The 14,575-nt window shown below is 57.7% G+C and overlaps 1 long non-coding RNA gene across 2 annotated transcripts; it reads left to right on the forward strand.

Annotated features, from left to right (window-relative positions):
- The first annotated feature begins 10,809 nt into the window (after positions 1 to 10,809).
- On the forward strand, positions 10,810 to 13,699 carry LOC123804368. Of its 2 annotated transcripts, none has more exons than XR_006783149.1 (3): positions 10,810 to 10,949; positions 11,217 to 11,825; positions 13,032 to 13,699. It is a non-coding gene; the product is annotated as an uncharacterized LOC123804368 (long non-coding RNA). The 2 variants fall into 2 exon arrangements; XR_006783148.1 differs by having other exon boundaries at positions 11,570 to 11,825.
- Positions 13,700 to 14,575: the final 876 nt, after the last annotated feature.

The raw sequence follows: 14,575 nt of genomic DNA on the forward strand, positions 1-14,575 counted from the left end.
AGCTCATCGAGTTGTAACACTAAATATGTACAACTTACTGCACGTCAATCATCCCTAATAAGGTGGTTTAAAAAAGAAAGCCCAGGATATATGATGAGGAACAAAAAACAAATTCTGTTTCTTAAGGGAAGGATTCTGCAGGTAACGGAAGGTAAATCTGGAGAGAGATGCCGCGGTCAGATTATGAGGGGCTCTGTGTGCCACAGGAAGAACAGGGGACTTCAGGTCACAGGGAGTGATATAACTGGGTTGAGTATGTTTAATTTGAGGAACATTGGAAGGCCCCAACCACCCTCTGGCTCATTAGAGCTTAATTTGAATTTCTAGTAGAGATTAATGGGTTTGGAGTAACAGGCCCCGGGGGTGCCCAACTCCTGAATATAAACATGTGTTTACACTTTAATGTAAACCAGCAAAATGACCTCATTCCTTATAATAACTCACGAAAATTGGGCAACTTGGTTTCTGTTTGTTAAAAGAAGCACTGTCGCCTGAGGGCAGGCTTGGGGAGATTTCTGCGGCAGGGCACTCGGGGCAACCGACAGGGACGGAGCAAATGCTGTAGTGACACAGGAGGCAGCCGTGAGGTCACGTGCATCAGTGACGATAACTAGCTTGGAATTCACAGATCAGTGTCACCTCCATTGTGTTCAGTTTATCCTCCCAGCGGCTCCAAGGTAGAGACGAGACCGTGATTATTTTATCAACAGAGACACTGAGCATCACACAGAGTATGTGCCCGAAGGTCGCCCGGTCTCTGAAATCCACGTGTTCTCTCCCTCACTCTGCCGAGCTCACCCAGGTCACCCTCCCGCCAAAGGGCAGCCCTTCAGGGACGCAAACCTCCGGTTCTTCCATTAAATGCGAGCACGTCCCTGAGACTGTGACCTCGAAGTCCTGGACACTGACAATCCGTGAATGACAAAATCAAGGCAGCTCAGCCGGTCCTAGTCTTGACTTTCATCTTTGAACCTCTATTTCTGTTCTATTTGTCAGTGGATTTTCAGAATAACTGGAATAGAGAGAAGGGATATTGGTGGCTACAGAGGTTGGACGAGAATTACTATTTTTATTAAAAACATGAAATATTTAATAGTACCATCATTGCTTCGATGCGGCTCTGGGAGAAGGCCGAGCGGAGTCACTGCCCGGTCCTTCTGGTGTGGTTTGCAGTACCGCACGGCTGGTCTGCTCGTTGCCCCCGAATACCCAGCCGCTGGTTTGCTATTGAGACTTTGCTCATCTCCCCACGGAGACCAGTGTTTCCTGAGACTGGAGCCTGCAGCTGGAAACTGGTGTTTGGGGACCTCCCTGCGTCACCTCCCAAGAGAGATGTCCGGAGGCTTGGAGCTGACGTGGCAGGAAAGGACCCTGGAGCTCAGGGAGGCGGAGAGAAGGGGTTCCGCCAGAGCAGGGAGAAGCGGTGACTCGCTCCGAGAGCCCCAGAGTTGACAGAGCCTTCGCACCCAGGTTGGCTCGTCAAGGCTTCGGGACAGTGGAGGAGGCAGGCAGGGCAGACGGCGCCTCTGCGGAAGCCACCTGGCTGGTGCGTGAACTCAGACCACCAAAGTCCTTTCTGCTCTAGCACCCTGCTGTCCAGGGAGCGGGGAATTTGCAGACTCAGAGAGCACCTTGTCCAATTTCAACCCCTATGACCCTTTCTTTTTAACATGCTGGTGGGGTGCACCCTTTGCTCACCAGCTCTGGAGTCACCACCTCCAAGAAGCTCTTCTTGTTGGCCTTGACCTCTCAGCGTGGGTTTGGAGACCCCTCCCGTGGACTCTCACCGAAACTTGACCTTGATGATAGCATTGACTCCGTCCTTGTTTACTTGGTCTCAGGAGCTAAGCTGGGAGCTGCGCTGGATCTGGGTCTGACTCGCTGGCTCTCCGCGGTGCTTAGAACGGAGCCGAGAACGTAGCTGGTGGGCAGCGCAACTCGAACCCAGTGTCCTTGTCAGAGTCCTTCGTCCCTGCATGGAGTCACTGCCTCTCTTTTTCCCTTGACGCTTGCGTGCCTCATGCTCCCCACTCTCAGAAAAGGATCTGACGCTGTCCCTCACCCTGAAGTAAGAGTGGCTGAGAGGCTGCGCGTGGAACCCTGCCCTGGGGTGCAGGGGTGCCTGCATTTTAACAGTTGACTGAGACTGCCATTGTAGGATTTCCAGCACTGGGGACCCTCTAGGCAGTGGTGGGGGCAGTTTGGTGGTGGCAGTGGTGGGGGGTGTAGGGGGCGTGTTGAGAGAAGGCTTTGGTCCTGATGTAACAGTGGAAAATGGCCAGGGAAAGCAGGAGGGGCCTGTCTCTAGGATAGATGATAGGTCTCTTATCTGTGAGAGCATATGGGTGTGTGTGTGTGTGTGTGTGTGTGTGTGAGTGTGTATGTGTGTGTGTACACCCATGCACCCTTGAACTCCTAGAACAAGCAGGTAACGGAAGATGAACCACATGTAGCCTTTTTCTCCCCCAGAGACAAAGCCTTCAAAGGAAGCCCCAGAGGGAAGAGACCTAACGTAATTGGAACAGGCCCCCTTACCACTTCCCCATCCTCCGTCACTTCTCCCTTCGGACACGTCTGGGAAGAGCCGGGCCAGCACTCATGCCTGTCTGGAGTTTGGGAGTGCCTCATCGGATCATCACCAGGCCCCTGGGTGGGACCAACAGACGCCTACCCTGGAGAGGGCCACGCGGGCAGCGAGCAGGCTGGGGGGAAAGACTGGGAAATAACCGGGGACAGAGCACAGCTCGCCTCCAGCTCGCTGTGCAGAACACGTGAAATTTTAATGCCCGCAAACGTGTGCTCAGGTCCCTGCACTGGTTGTCCTTCCGGGCGCACACTCTCCGTCATCACAGGCACTTCTGTTCGGCGCTGGTTCTCCGGTGTTCGAGCCCAGTGCGGTGGGGGACGCTGCTGCGGGCAGATGCTGACCCACTGGGGCCACGTGCGCACCCCCTCCTGGCGCCGTCCTCAGCTCTGCTGGGGTTACAAGCTCCCCAGGGCAGCGTCTGGGTTCTCATCATCTCTGTCTTTCTCCAACTGTCTCGTGCAGTGCTTTCCCCGTACGTCTTACATACATGTTTGTTGAACAAATAAATAAGTAAATGATGGAAGGAAGTGTAAGACAAGACCTCTAGCTTTAAGGAGTTTGCTGTCTATTAAGGGAGAACATGCTCCAAGCTCCCTTCCAATTTCGTGATCCTGTGTTTATGAGGTATCTACAATACGATGCAGAATGTAACATGTTTTATGTGAGTGTGTGTGTCATTAAGGAGAGAGGAAACTCCGCTTTAGATGCGGCCAATTACTGAGTATTTGCTGTGCCCAGCTGTGTTCTGGGCACTCCTGAATCACTGCTGCATTGCAATGGGACAGCAGTTTTCCTGTTCAGAGTGCAACGTAGTTTAACAGCGAGAGCAGGTGTTGCTGAACTGTGTGTAAATGAGCTCATTTAATCCCCACAGCAAGCCAGCGACTGGGGTATCGTTTTTCTGTTTTATTGATGAGGAAACTGAGGCCAAGGAGAGTAAATAACAGAGACATGGCCTTAGTTAGTGGCTGCCTTGGGCTTTGAACCCCATCTGTTTGACATCAATCGCTGGACTTTGACCCCTTTGGCTGGGATGCATTCGGGCCCTGGGACTGTGTCTACCTTTCAGTCCCGGCCCCTCACTTTCCAGTGTGACCGTGGGACCCTCCTGCTCTTTGAGCCTTGGAAGGGGTCGTGAGCCCTACCTGGACAGCTTGTCGCAGGGACTGAATGAAATGAGTGTATGTGCATGCCTCTCACATAGCAGGCGTCAGTGCGTGTTCGTTCTCTTCTTTTGAAAACGAAGGTAACTGAAGAGAAGGGGCCAGCAAACCAGCACTTGTCCTCCAAACCTGCCCCGTTGGTCACCCCCCCTGCCTCCCGCCGGACTCTGCAGCATTCCAGGCGCTCTCAGATATTGGGAGTTCTATCCTGAGGTATTAAAAAGACCAGGTGGATCTAAATCAATACTTTCATTTCACATCCAATTTCAACTTTTCTCTCTCTTCCCGTCTCAGGCCCTCCTCGTGCTCCGTGAGCAGCGGTGGGGTCGGCGTGGTGGGGGGCGGGGGCGTTCATTTCTTCAAGCTCCCTGCTCCACTGTACGTCCTCAGAGACATGCATGGCCTCGCGCACTGAATTTTATTAGGCAGCGCAGTTCCAGGGGTGCAGAAGAAAGGGGAAAATGGAAGTCAGGCAGGGAAGGGGGCAGCCAACACAAAATTGTTACCGTGCTTGGCAGCCCGTGGGTCAAGGGCAGCCGATTCCTCAGTCTCTCAGGACTGACTTTCAACTGCGAGTGGGTGCACCTTGGAGCGATCTGAGGGCGGGAAGGGAGGAGAGCTTATCCAGCAGTCCCTCGCTCCTGTGGGTCGAAGGGTTACCCCACAGGGAGTTCACTGCCTGCAGCTCTCCGTTGTGTGTGATGGGTGCTGAGCAGGTCCCACCGCGTCACGGGGAGAGCTCCGGGCAGCAGTGTGTGCGTGCAGGCTGGCCTGGACTTGCTTGGGTCCCGTGCATAGCTGGTCACTATGCATTAGATGGGGAGGTGCAAGGGGTGAGAAGGCAAGAAGACCAAGATGCTCAGGAGGCCCTCGATATGGGGGGAGTCAGCTCGCCCCCAATAGCTTCTGCACTGCTCTGCTCCGCTAAATCGGTTATCTCTTTTCCAATTGCTTTCTGGTTACTAAGATTATATTGATGTTTTTCATTTGTTCTGCTCTCTACTTCCCTGGTTTTGTCCATGTGCATTTACATTTAGAAAATAATTTTCAGTCCTTCCAGAAATTCTGAGTTTTGAGGAGAACTGGATATAAGGCGTGTGTTGGTCGTGAAGCAATGTCCGCCCGTGGGGAAGGGTTTCCCCGAGCCCTCGGGCTCCCCTGCCCACCCCTCCTCTCGTTCGGACCCTTGGAGCTCCGCCATTGGCTCCTCTCATCCCTGGGCGAAAAGTGGTCGCTGTTGCGTGTGTGATGGGACCCCACGGAGCTTTCTCGGTCAAGTACCCCGTCAGAGAAGAAGGCGGTCCTTCAGGGGTGGGGTCGGGGCTTCTAGGCGGCATTCTGAGACAGTGGGGCCGTTGCCAGGCCTCAGGGCGTCCCTACGGTTTCCACAGAGGAAAATGGACTGTGGAGGCGGTAGAACTTTCCAGCATGATGAAGAGCAAGGAGGACGAGGGGAAAGCAGGGAAGCGCACACACTGTGTTCACAGGCTGGCAGGCGGCTCCCAGTGAGCGGTGGCCGGGTGTCCTCAGACACCAAGGTGGGCGTGCACTTGTGGAGGGAGGGCCTGGGGCTCCAGGTGAAGGGACCGGCCGGCTCCGCGAGCAGTGTGGGTGTTGGAGCACTGAGGGGTCCGGCGCCACCAGCGCTGTGGCGGGACTGGCCCCGTGGTCATGGGCTGGGCGGCTGAAGGAGGAAGGCCTGGAGGCCGGAACGGCTTGAGCAGCGTAGTGAAGGTTTGCGAGAGAAGTTTTGGGGCAGGCCTGGGGGTCGCCGAAAGAGACTCGAAGGTTTGCCGAGCAGTGCTGAGGCCCGAGGGTCAGTGAGCACTGGCTCCATTCACAGGGACCACTACCTGTCGTCCTTCCACCCCTTCCTCGGCCCCTGAACTGTCCCTGTCCCTGTCCCTGTCCCCGGGCGTGGGTCCAGCGTAACGCCTCTTATATTAGCTTCTTACATTAGCTAGTGAGGTTGACCGCGTCAGAGCGCACCTGTGCACAAGGCCTCTGTTTCATCCCACCGTGTGCCCCGAGAGGGACACGGGCTTGCCAGCAGCACGTGTCAATAAATGTCTGTTGAATTAATGAAGGGTGGAGTCTAGGGCGCCCCTACAGAAATGGGTTTGCTGGCCCTCCCTGGCCAGGGTCGGCAGCCTGTGAGCCGGAGCACGGGACGCTGTCGGGGGAGTCAGGCCAAGGTCAGGAGCTGGCGTGGGGGTTCTGAGACAATTGGGGGTCCAGGATGTCAGAGGGGCAGCGTCAAATCAGCCTCCACGGAACTCCAGCTTGATCCTCTCCCCTGCGGACTGAGGACAGCTGTAATTGTCAACCGCATTTATTGATCACAAGGGAATGTTTTTGTCCCTTGTGTCCTGAACCCCATGACAACCTCTGAGACTTGGGGACTTGTATTATGCCCCCCCCCCTCCCCAGGTGGCAGGCGAGTCAGCTACTGGCCACACGGGGATCCTGAGCAGCAGAGGCAGCACCCACACCCAGCGGCCCGTCCAAGGCTGCTTCTGCTTTCTTGTGCCCAGTCCCGACACTCGCACACTGGGCGGGTGCCCAGGTGTGCACACACAAGCCCCGCGTGCACACAGAGACACACGTGTGCACACAGAGACACACACATGCACACAGAGACACACGCCCTAAAGCTGGAGGCCGCAGCAGTTCATTTCTCGCTGTGGGTCTCTCAGGCCGTCAGACCACCTGGGCCGCCGGAGGAGGGGGAACCAGAGAGCCCCCTTGACGGCTCCCGCTCGGTGACATGCCAGGTGAAGCAGCGTGAATAAAGCTGGGACCAACTGACTGACGGGGTTTCCTTTCCGACGGGAAAGCTGTGAAAGCCGTTGGCCTGATGGAAACGCGCCAGTCACCTGCCTCGTCGGGTTCACAGTCTCCGTAGGTCCCTGCCTCATACCCCCGGAGCTGGAACCTCTTTTTAGGACGGGGGGGGGCCTTGCCAGGTCAGCTCGGGTGGGCTCCCCGCACTCGTTCCCACGCCGGCCCCGCCCTGCTCCCGGGTCTGCTCTGTCCGGTTCCGATTTCCTGCGCCGTCCCCACATTCCCGCAGAAGCCCCGCATTCCCAGACTGTCCTCTCCCATGCCCGCCAGTCCCCTGCTCCGGACTCTCAGCAATCAGCAGCAGCCCGCTCCTTGGGTCGCCCTTCTTTTCCTGAGCATCCATGCTCCAAGCCGCTTCTCCCATCCTCAACTCAAAACCCCCCCCTTTTTGGGACAGCCCCGCCCCACCCCCATCCTCAGACTCTGGGACTCCGGTCAAGGGGCAAGCACAGGCTTCCCGTCCCCCCGTCCCCTGCACTGTGGGGGCTTCGGTGGGCGTCCCGGTCACCACAGATCCCCTCTCCCGAGCTGATCTCGCCCTTTGCCGTCATCTCGCACCCCTGGGTGAGCGAGGACCACAGAGAGGTTTGCAAGGCCTGGGGTACGAGGGACTATGAAGTCAACAAGAATGCAAACCAACCCAAGCAAGTCAGCTCATGCCTTGGGAGGGCTCTTCAGCTATTAGCTGAAGCTTTATCTCCATCCGAGCCCACGCAGCGTGGCTTGCTACCCAGTTCTCTCTGCCTTCTCCACCGCCTGCTGCTGGGGCGGGGGCAGGAGACACTGCCCCTTCCCACTAGGACCAGACATGGGGATGGACTTCCCCGCCCCCAGCTTTCCCCTTTAATCCTTACTTCTCAAATCGATTCTAATCATCCTTCCTGGGTGCCATTTTTATTCCATTAATCGCCAACTAAAAAAATCCATACTGGCGCCTAATGATCTCTCCTTGTAGATCCTTCTCCGTGCATCGCTGAGCGGCCACTCTTTTCTCCCCCCCAGCGGCTGTCTGCACGTCACACCACAAGGACTCGGTACGGCCCTGATCTCTTGCGCACTAGCCCTGGGACCTGGAGAAGCCGCCAGGTCTCTGTTCTCACCCAAATTCCAGGTTGGGAGAACCTGTGCGAAAGGGCCGAGCACCTGGCGCCTGGTTCCAGATGTGTCTTCTGTCACCGGCTGGCTCCGCTGGTCCCTGACAGCCCGGCCCAGGCCAGCCGGCACCCTGCCTCCAGCACACAGCTTGCCCCTCCAGTCTTCGTGCGTCACCGGCAAGGATGAACCCACTCGAATCAGCTTAGCACAGAGGACTTTTCAGGAAGGGTGCAAGGGACTCCCGGGCCCCGGAGCGGGCAGGGACGGCAGGGAGCTCGTAGTCAGCCCTCTCACACCTCTCCGTCTGCTAGGCGGTGAGGCTGCCTCCTCTCTCTGCGTCCACCTCTCTGCCACCTGCACTGCTCGCCGCAGAATGGCTTCCCTGGCACCGTGTGCAGGGGACAGACATGGCCCCGCTCACCGTGCCCCCCGAGTTCTGGTGCTTAAAGCCAGTGGGCTCTGATCCCCGAGTCCCAGCCCCTGAGCCGTGGGAGAGAGACTGACTGATGCCACATGTCCGGTTCCCCTCCTGCCCCTCCATCCACTCCCCCCCCACCCCCACAGATACAACCTCCTCCCGCCTCTGCCGTTCTCAGGCTGCACCGTGTCCCCAGTGGCCCAGTGTGGGGGCGAGGCCACTCTCGCCTTCAGTGACCACACGGATTTGTGACCCCAAGTCATAAATCATCTCATTCTTGCTTGAGCTCAAGAGCCACAAATCCATCGGCCTACCTGATGTCTTTTTTTGTTGTTGTTTTCTCAAATGCACTGCTAACGTCACATGAGCACGACAAAGCCTCTGCCCCTCCCCATCCAACCAGGGACTTGCCTGGTGTGCCCCATGCCACCTTCCACCAGGTGAGCTCCCCGTCGGCCCTGCCATCTGCCCTTCCCACATACCCTGTATGCAGCCCGTCATCAAATGCGTAGATTTTACTTTCCAAATGTTTCTTACATCAGACCTGCTCTCTCCACCCTTCTTAACAACCCCAAGTTCACATGATACTACTTCAGTCCCTCGATGGCTACTGCAGCTTCTCCAGTGTTCTCCCAGAGCCACCTTGACCTTTCTGTAACATTCTGGCCATTCTCTATACGGGGCCAGAAGAAACTTAAAAAAAAAAAGGTGCAAATCCCCTGAGGCCCTTATGTAAAAGCCCGTAAAGCAATCCCCTTGAGTTCAGAGTAAAATTCCGAGTCCTTGACATCCTGCCCTTTCTGGCCCGCCTGTCTCTCCAACCACAACATCTGGTCGCTCCTCTCTCCTTTCCTCTCTCCTCTCTCTGTTTCTGCCATGCGGGCTCCCCGCTAGTCGAGGCCCCCGAGAGCGGACCCCATGGGGAAGGCACGTCTGGGCAGCCGCCCACCGAGGTGTGTTGCCAGCCCGCCCATGCCTCGCTCGCACCGGCTTCCGCTCTTCCCTCGCCTGTCCTTGGCCTTGTTTTCAACCTCCTGAGCCTCTGCCCAGGAAACTACGCCCTCCCACCTCATTATCTTGAAATTCTACCCATCATCCTGCTCTCCGCTAAAATAACCACTTCTTCAAGGGAGACTTTCTTGATTGCCCCCAACTTTGTTGGGTCATCATTGTCAAGTGCTCTCAGCTTCCTGCCCTGGAGCTGTCATCCAGAGCACTCAATTATCACAGCTGAGCCTCATAATTCCATCACCATTTGATTAATAGCGTTCTCTCTGGAATACAGTTTAGAAGAAAAAAGGTCACGTCTGTTATTTGCTAATCATTGTATCCCCACTGTCTAGTCCTGGGGCTTCATTGCTGGGAATTCCATGGCAGTTTTTTGTGTGCATCATGGCCCAGCTTCGGTCCGTGCCTGGCCCCCCGGAAGCCGTGGAAGTCGAAATCTAAGGGAAGGTAGCCCAAGTCCCACAGTTTACCCCAGGCAGCAGGTACTGGCGAAGGCTGGGAAGTGGGCCACCGTGCACGTTGGAGATGTTAAGGGTATCAGAATCTGGGTTTCCCTTTAGATTTTCAAGATGCATAAAATAGCCAGCGTGAGAGTAGAGGGAATGTAGAAGGAGTTGGCCTGTGAAAAGGGGGCCCATCGTTCTTTAAGTCCATTGCTGCCAGGAGGGTTAATTCGCCCGCTCAACAACTATTCATCGAGCACCTACTGCACCCTGGCATGTAGTGAGAATCTGCAGTACGCCAGGTGCCCATGAGAACTACTTGGCATAATTCTGTTCACACAATGATCCAGGGCCTGTCAAGACCTCCCACTTTGTCATCCTGACAGCTGAGAGTATCTTCTTCCTGTGGGTCCTTCTCAGCTTGGAGGCTCGACCTGGTAACACCTTCAGTCCCACAGAGGGAGTCCCGCTGCCCCATCCAAGGCCAGTGTCTGAGCGGCAGAGACCAAAGCAAAGCTGCCACCAGCTTAAACCTCAGGCTGAACACCCATCCCTCCAAGTCCTTGCTCAAGAGTTCTCTAGTAGTCTGGGTGGAGGGCGTTTTCCACTGGGGCCAACAAAGTTGCATACTCTGGGATAGAAGGAAAGAAGGGAGGAAGGAAGGAAGGGAGAAAGGGAGGAAAGAAGGATGGAGGAAGGAAGGAAGAATGGAGGAAAGAAGAAGGAAGGAAGAACGGAAGGAGGAAGGAAGGAAGGGAGACAGGCTTCTTTGTTCTTGACCCCGGCCGGGCTGCCCGCAGACATCAGTGGAAGTGTGGATCAGCGAGCCTTGCTCCGGGTTCCTTTGGCAAACCTTCCTCCAGAGCCAGGATGCTCGGGGAGCACGGCTCTTCTCTCCCACGGTGCTGTCTCATTTGTCTTCCCTGTCTGTGCGAGCATCTGTGGAGCCAAATTGATAACAATAGGGGGGCTGCTATTGACACAGCGCAGGGTGCGCCATCCATCCAGATGCTGAGGAGCTGAGTCCTGGGGGTGTTCCCCAGACGACGGGAGGAAACAGCCAAGTGGCAGGCCCGGTGGAATCTTAGTCACTCGGCCCATTAGCTCTTGCCGCTCCCCTTTGGGCTTGTCACTTTCCATCTGGTTTCCCTTTGTCTCCAGTCCGTTTGCATTACTCTGCCTCCCCGTCCAGGCGTGCTGTTACCTGGTGCCTTTCCAAGTCCAGACCTACCTGCGTGTTAATCTTGACAATGCCCCTGTGGTTTCACTCATTCCTACTTCAGCTGCTGATCCAGACGGCCCCATCGGTGTGACAGAGTGGCTTGTTCGTATCCAAAGAAGAGCTGGGGGCCAGGCATGCTGATCCACGCTTCCAGTGACCGCTGGTCAAGGTGAGCCGTTTGTCAGGTAATTGATATGCTGGTGAGGGAGGCCACGAAATTGGCCGTGGGCCTCAGCGGGGAGCTCTGTTTTGTGACTACGTGGCCCCTCGGTTGCTCTAAGGGGTGTGTGAGTGTGTGTGTGTGTGTGTGTGTGTGTGTGTGTGTGTGTGTGTGTTTCCTTATTTGGGAATGTTTTTCAAGTGCTTACCTTGTGCCAGAGCTGGCAGGGACCTGGCACCTGCCCTCTACAATTTCCCTCTTGGCTTCTGTTCCCAGTGTGGTGTCCAGGTGCCTGAATGGGAATCTCCGAGGAGAGGGGGGCGGTCGCCAACTTGCCAAAATTCAGATTTCCGGGCCTCCACCCACTCAGAGCGTGCGAGTGTCTGGGGCGGGACTCAAGGCCCGGATTTTGACAAGCTCCCCAGCTAACTCCGGCTCAGCACCGGTCGGACAGCCCCGGGAGCTGAGGCGCAGCTGCGGCGGGAGGTGTGGCAGGGGTTCCCGCCTCGGCCCCCTGGGCGCGTGGTGCCGGACGCTCTTCCGTGTAGAGGGCTGTCCTGGGCGTCTCGGGAGACCGGCAGCATCCCTGGTCGCTGCTGCCTAGTTGCCAACAGCACCCCCTCCCATAGCCGCGACCACCAGAATCATTCCTGGACAGCGCTGATGTCCCCTGCGGGGCCAGTTCGCCCCCCACAGGAGAACCAGTGACGGAGAAGGCGGGGCAGAGGAGCTGCAGGTGGATCGAGAAAGCCTGGAACCCGGGCCGGGCCACGGACCAGCCCTGCCGAGGAGCTTTGGACAAGTTACTTCGTTTCTCCGAGCCTCGGGCCCCTCATCTGTGAGATGAGGGAAATCACAGCGCCGGCCTCACAGGACTGGTCAGCGGTGAGTGCTCAGCGAAGGGGACTTCCCATCTTCCCTCCTGCAGATGGGAGCAGCTCTGGACGGCTGGGTGTTGGGGGCTGGGCTGGGGACAGGACACGTCTTCCTTCCAGGGCGAGGGCTCGTCCATTTGTGGAAGAGAAGAGTTCACAAGCAGCGTGGGGGTCTTAGTGGGGAGCAGCACAGATCAGAGTGGGGAGACAAATGCTAAAGAAGCCTTGGGTGTCCTCAGACACTCACCGTTGACCTCTGCCCTGCTGGCTGTAGGGTGCTGGCCACGAACTACCTCACTGCCTTGGGTGCTCTGTGGCCCCCGGGGCTTCCGGGACGCACCCCGTGGCTGCTGTGTGCTCCCATGATGCCGATGGGCCCACAGGCCTGTCTGTTCTTCTTCCTGCCCTGCCCCCGCCCAGCTGTGGCCACGCAGCTGTGGACCCAGGGTTCCCGAAGCCCCTGCCTGCCTCCCTGCGTCTGTGGGGCATGGGCCACCACGTTGCAGGAAGGGAATTTTAGTTGCCCTGGCCCCCGATGCCTGTTGTTAGTGGCTCGCAGAGGGCTGGGAAGCTGGGCCGGGCTCGGTGCAGCAAGTGGCTCCTGGCGGGCCTGCTGCTCCGACAGCACAGCCCAGTTGGCCGAGCTTCAGGTGGAATCGTTACAGGAGCAAACTCCGGGTCCCCCAGCTGAGGCTGTGCGGGGTGGGGGTGGGAGTGGGGGTTGGGGGGGTGGCGATCACCCTTCCAGAGGGGTCACCTCCCTGCACAGGCTGTGAAACCCGCCCATGCCCACACGTCCCCGTCTGAGGGGTGAGTGGGAAAGGGCTCTGTTCTGAAATCCTTACGTGCAGGATCCCTTCCCATGTTCACACCCACCTGCCTGGATGGCCAGCGCCCTTTTCAGTGGTGGGGGAGGGGAGTGCGCTGAGAAGCAACGGGCCCAGGATTACACGGAAGGAGGGGCGGAGCCAGGGTTTGGGCTGAGTGTGACTTCAGAGCCCACACTCTCCCAGCGTGTTTGGTGCAGGGGACAGGCCCCTGTGGCCGTCAGACTGAGCATGGGGGCCGGATCCACGCCACCACTGCCATTCACAGAGCCCCCTTGAGGCCAGTACCTTGTCCGTTTCCCCGGAAACGGCCCTCCGAAACGGGTGCCGTTGGTCCAGGTGTCGGGACTGAACCGCAGCACTTCCCAACACGTGTGTCTTGCCGACAGGGTCCCTGCGCCCCTGCTGAGGCCGCCGGACGGACGTGCCTCACGTCAGCCACCGGGGCGACCGCAGCCCAGCTGTTGTACCACCTCCGTCCACGTCTTCGAAGGGACCGACTTTCTGGGGACGGAGGTGCGGGCTGAGCGGAGCGAGGGATGCCAGCCCCGGGTTGGCTGGTTGTCGTTGCCATTCCCATCCTGACCTAACACGTCCACGCTCTTCTCCGGATGCACCGGATCCCCGGTCCCACAAGGACGAGGAGCACAAGTGCTGTGTGTGGGGAGGACGGACTCTTGCCAGTGATCTCCGCCTCGGAGAATCTCAGCCCCGACGGGGACCCCAGTTCATCTTTCTGCATTTGTTGAGGCTCGAACCACCAGAGGCCACAGAAAGCCGTTTCCGACAACCGGGGCCTGCTTGCGTAGACGGTGGTCCCGGGTCCTTCCTTCCGCTCTGGGTCCCCGCCCCTCCCGCCCCCACGGGGGAGCCGCCTGTCTCCGCCCACCTCCCGAGTGCACTGAGATTCCTACAGGTGCTGCGGCTGCCCTTGTCTCTGTGGCTTCTGGTTACCCTTGACACCCCCAGGAAGAGAACCAGGGGGCTCTGTTTACTGTATTATATTGCCAAATCTATTATTATATTGTATTCCTATATTATATTCCAAAAAGACGTATAAATAGTCAGGTCATGGCTTCAGTGTCTGTCGGGGAGCAGAGGACGGGGACCGGGCCCACAACTTACCTGGAGGTGTGTTGGGAGAGGCAGACTGTGGGGGCCATTTCTGAGGTCTGATGGGCTGGCAAAACTGCCATGTCATGAGTTGCTATCCTGGGGCCCTGTGCTATCCCTAGGGAAAGGGGCAGTGCCTTCTAGAACACCTGCCCTTAGTGAGGGGCCGGGGTGCAGGGGGTGGGGCGGCTATGTGGAGCCATCAGTGAGGTGAGCCAGCTGTGGAAGCAGTGAGCTACACACCCCCTCACACACACTGGTAAAGAGGGTGGCAGCCGAGACCCTCAGCCCCCACTGACATTGCCTGGAGGGGCAACGGTGGTGACAGTGAGGTCAGGGAGCAGCGGGAGCAAGTCTGGGAAGCCCCAGCAGCTGCTGAGCTGACTGAGGTTGTGGGGGTGCACTCCACCTTCCTCCCCCCTCCACAGCGGCCCCGTGCTGATGGGACACTGGGGCAGGTGCGGGGCGGGCCGTTGGGGGACAGCAGGTCAGGAGCACCTGGGACAGGTGCTGGCCTCTGGGCCCGCGGGGAGCGCTGGCGTCGCGTGCACACTGGCCGGGGTGAGCTTTCTGCAGCAGAGGCTCCCCCCCGGGGGACCTCCTGGCCAGCCACTGAGTAGGAAAGCGACTGGAAGAGTTTGATGTGGTCCCTACATCCGGTGACAGAGAGGGCCATCGTTCAGTGAGTGACAGCTGCGTCAAACCAAAGGTCGCGCCGGCAGGTTTTGAAAATCAAACACGAATAGGATTTGATTGAAACGGTTCGACGAATGATGCAGGGGAGCACGGCCTGCGTCACATGGTAGGCAGCTGCAGTTCG

This window comes from Phyllostomus hastatus, unplaced genomic scaffold, assembly GCF_019186645.2.
Source record: "Phyllostomus hastatus isolate PE091 unplaced genomic scaffold, TTU_PhHast_1.1 phas_scaffold_216, whole genome shotgun sequence".
Taxonomy (NCBI): domain Eukaryota; kingdom Metazoa; phylum Chordata; class Mammalia; order Chiroptera; family Phyllostomidae; genus Phyllostomus; species Phyllostomus hastatus.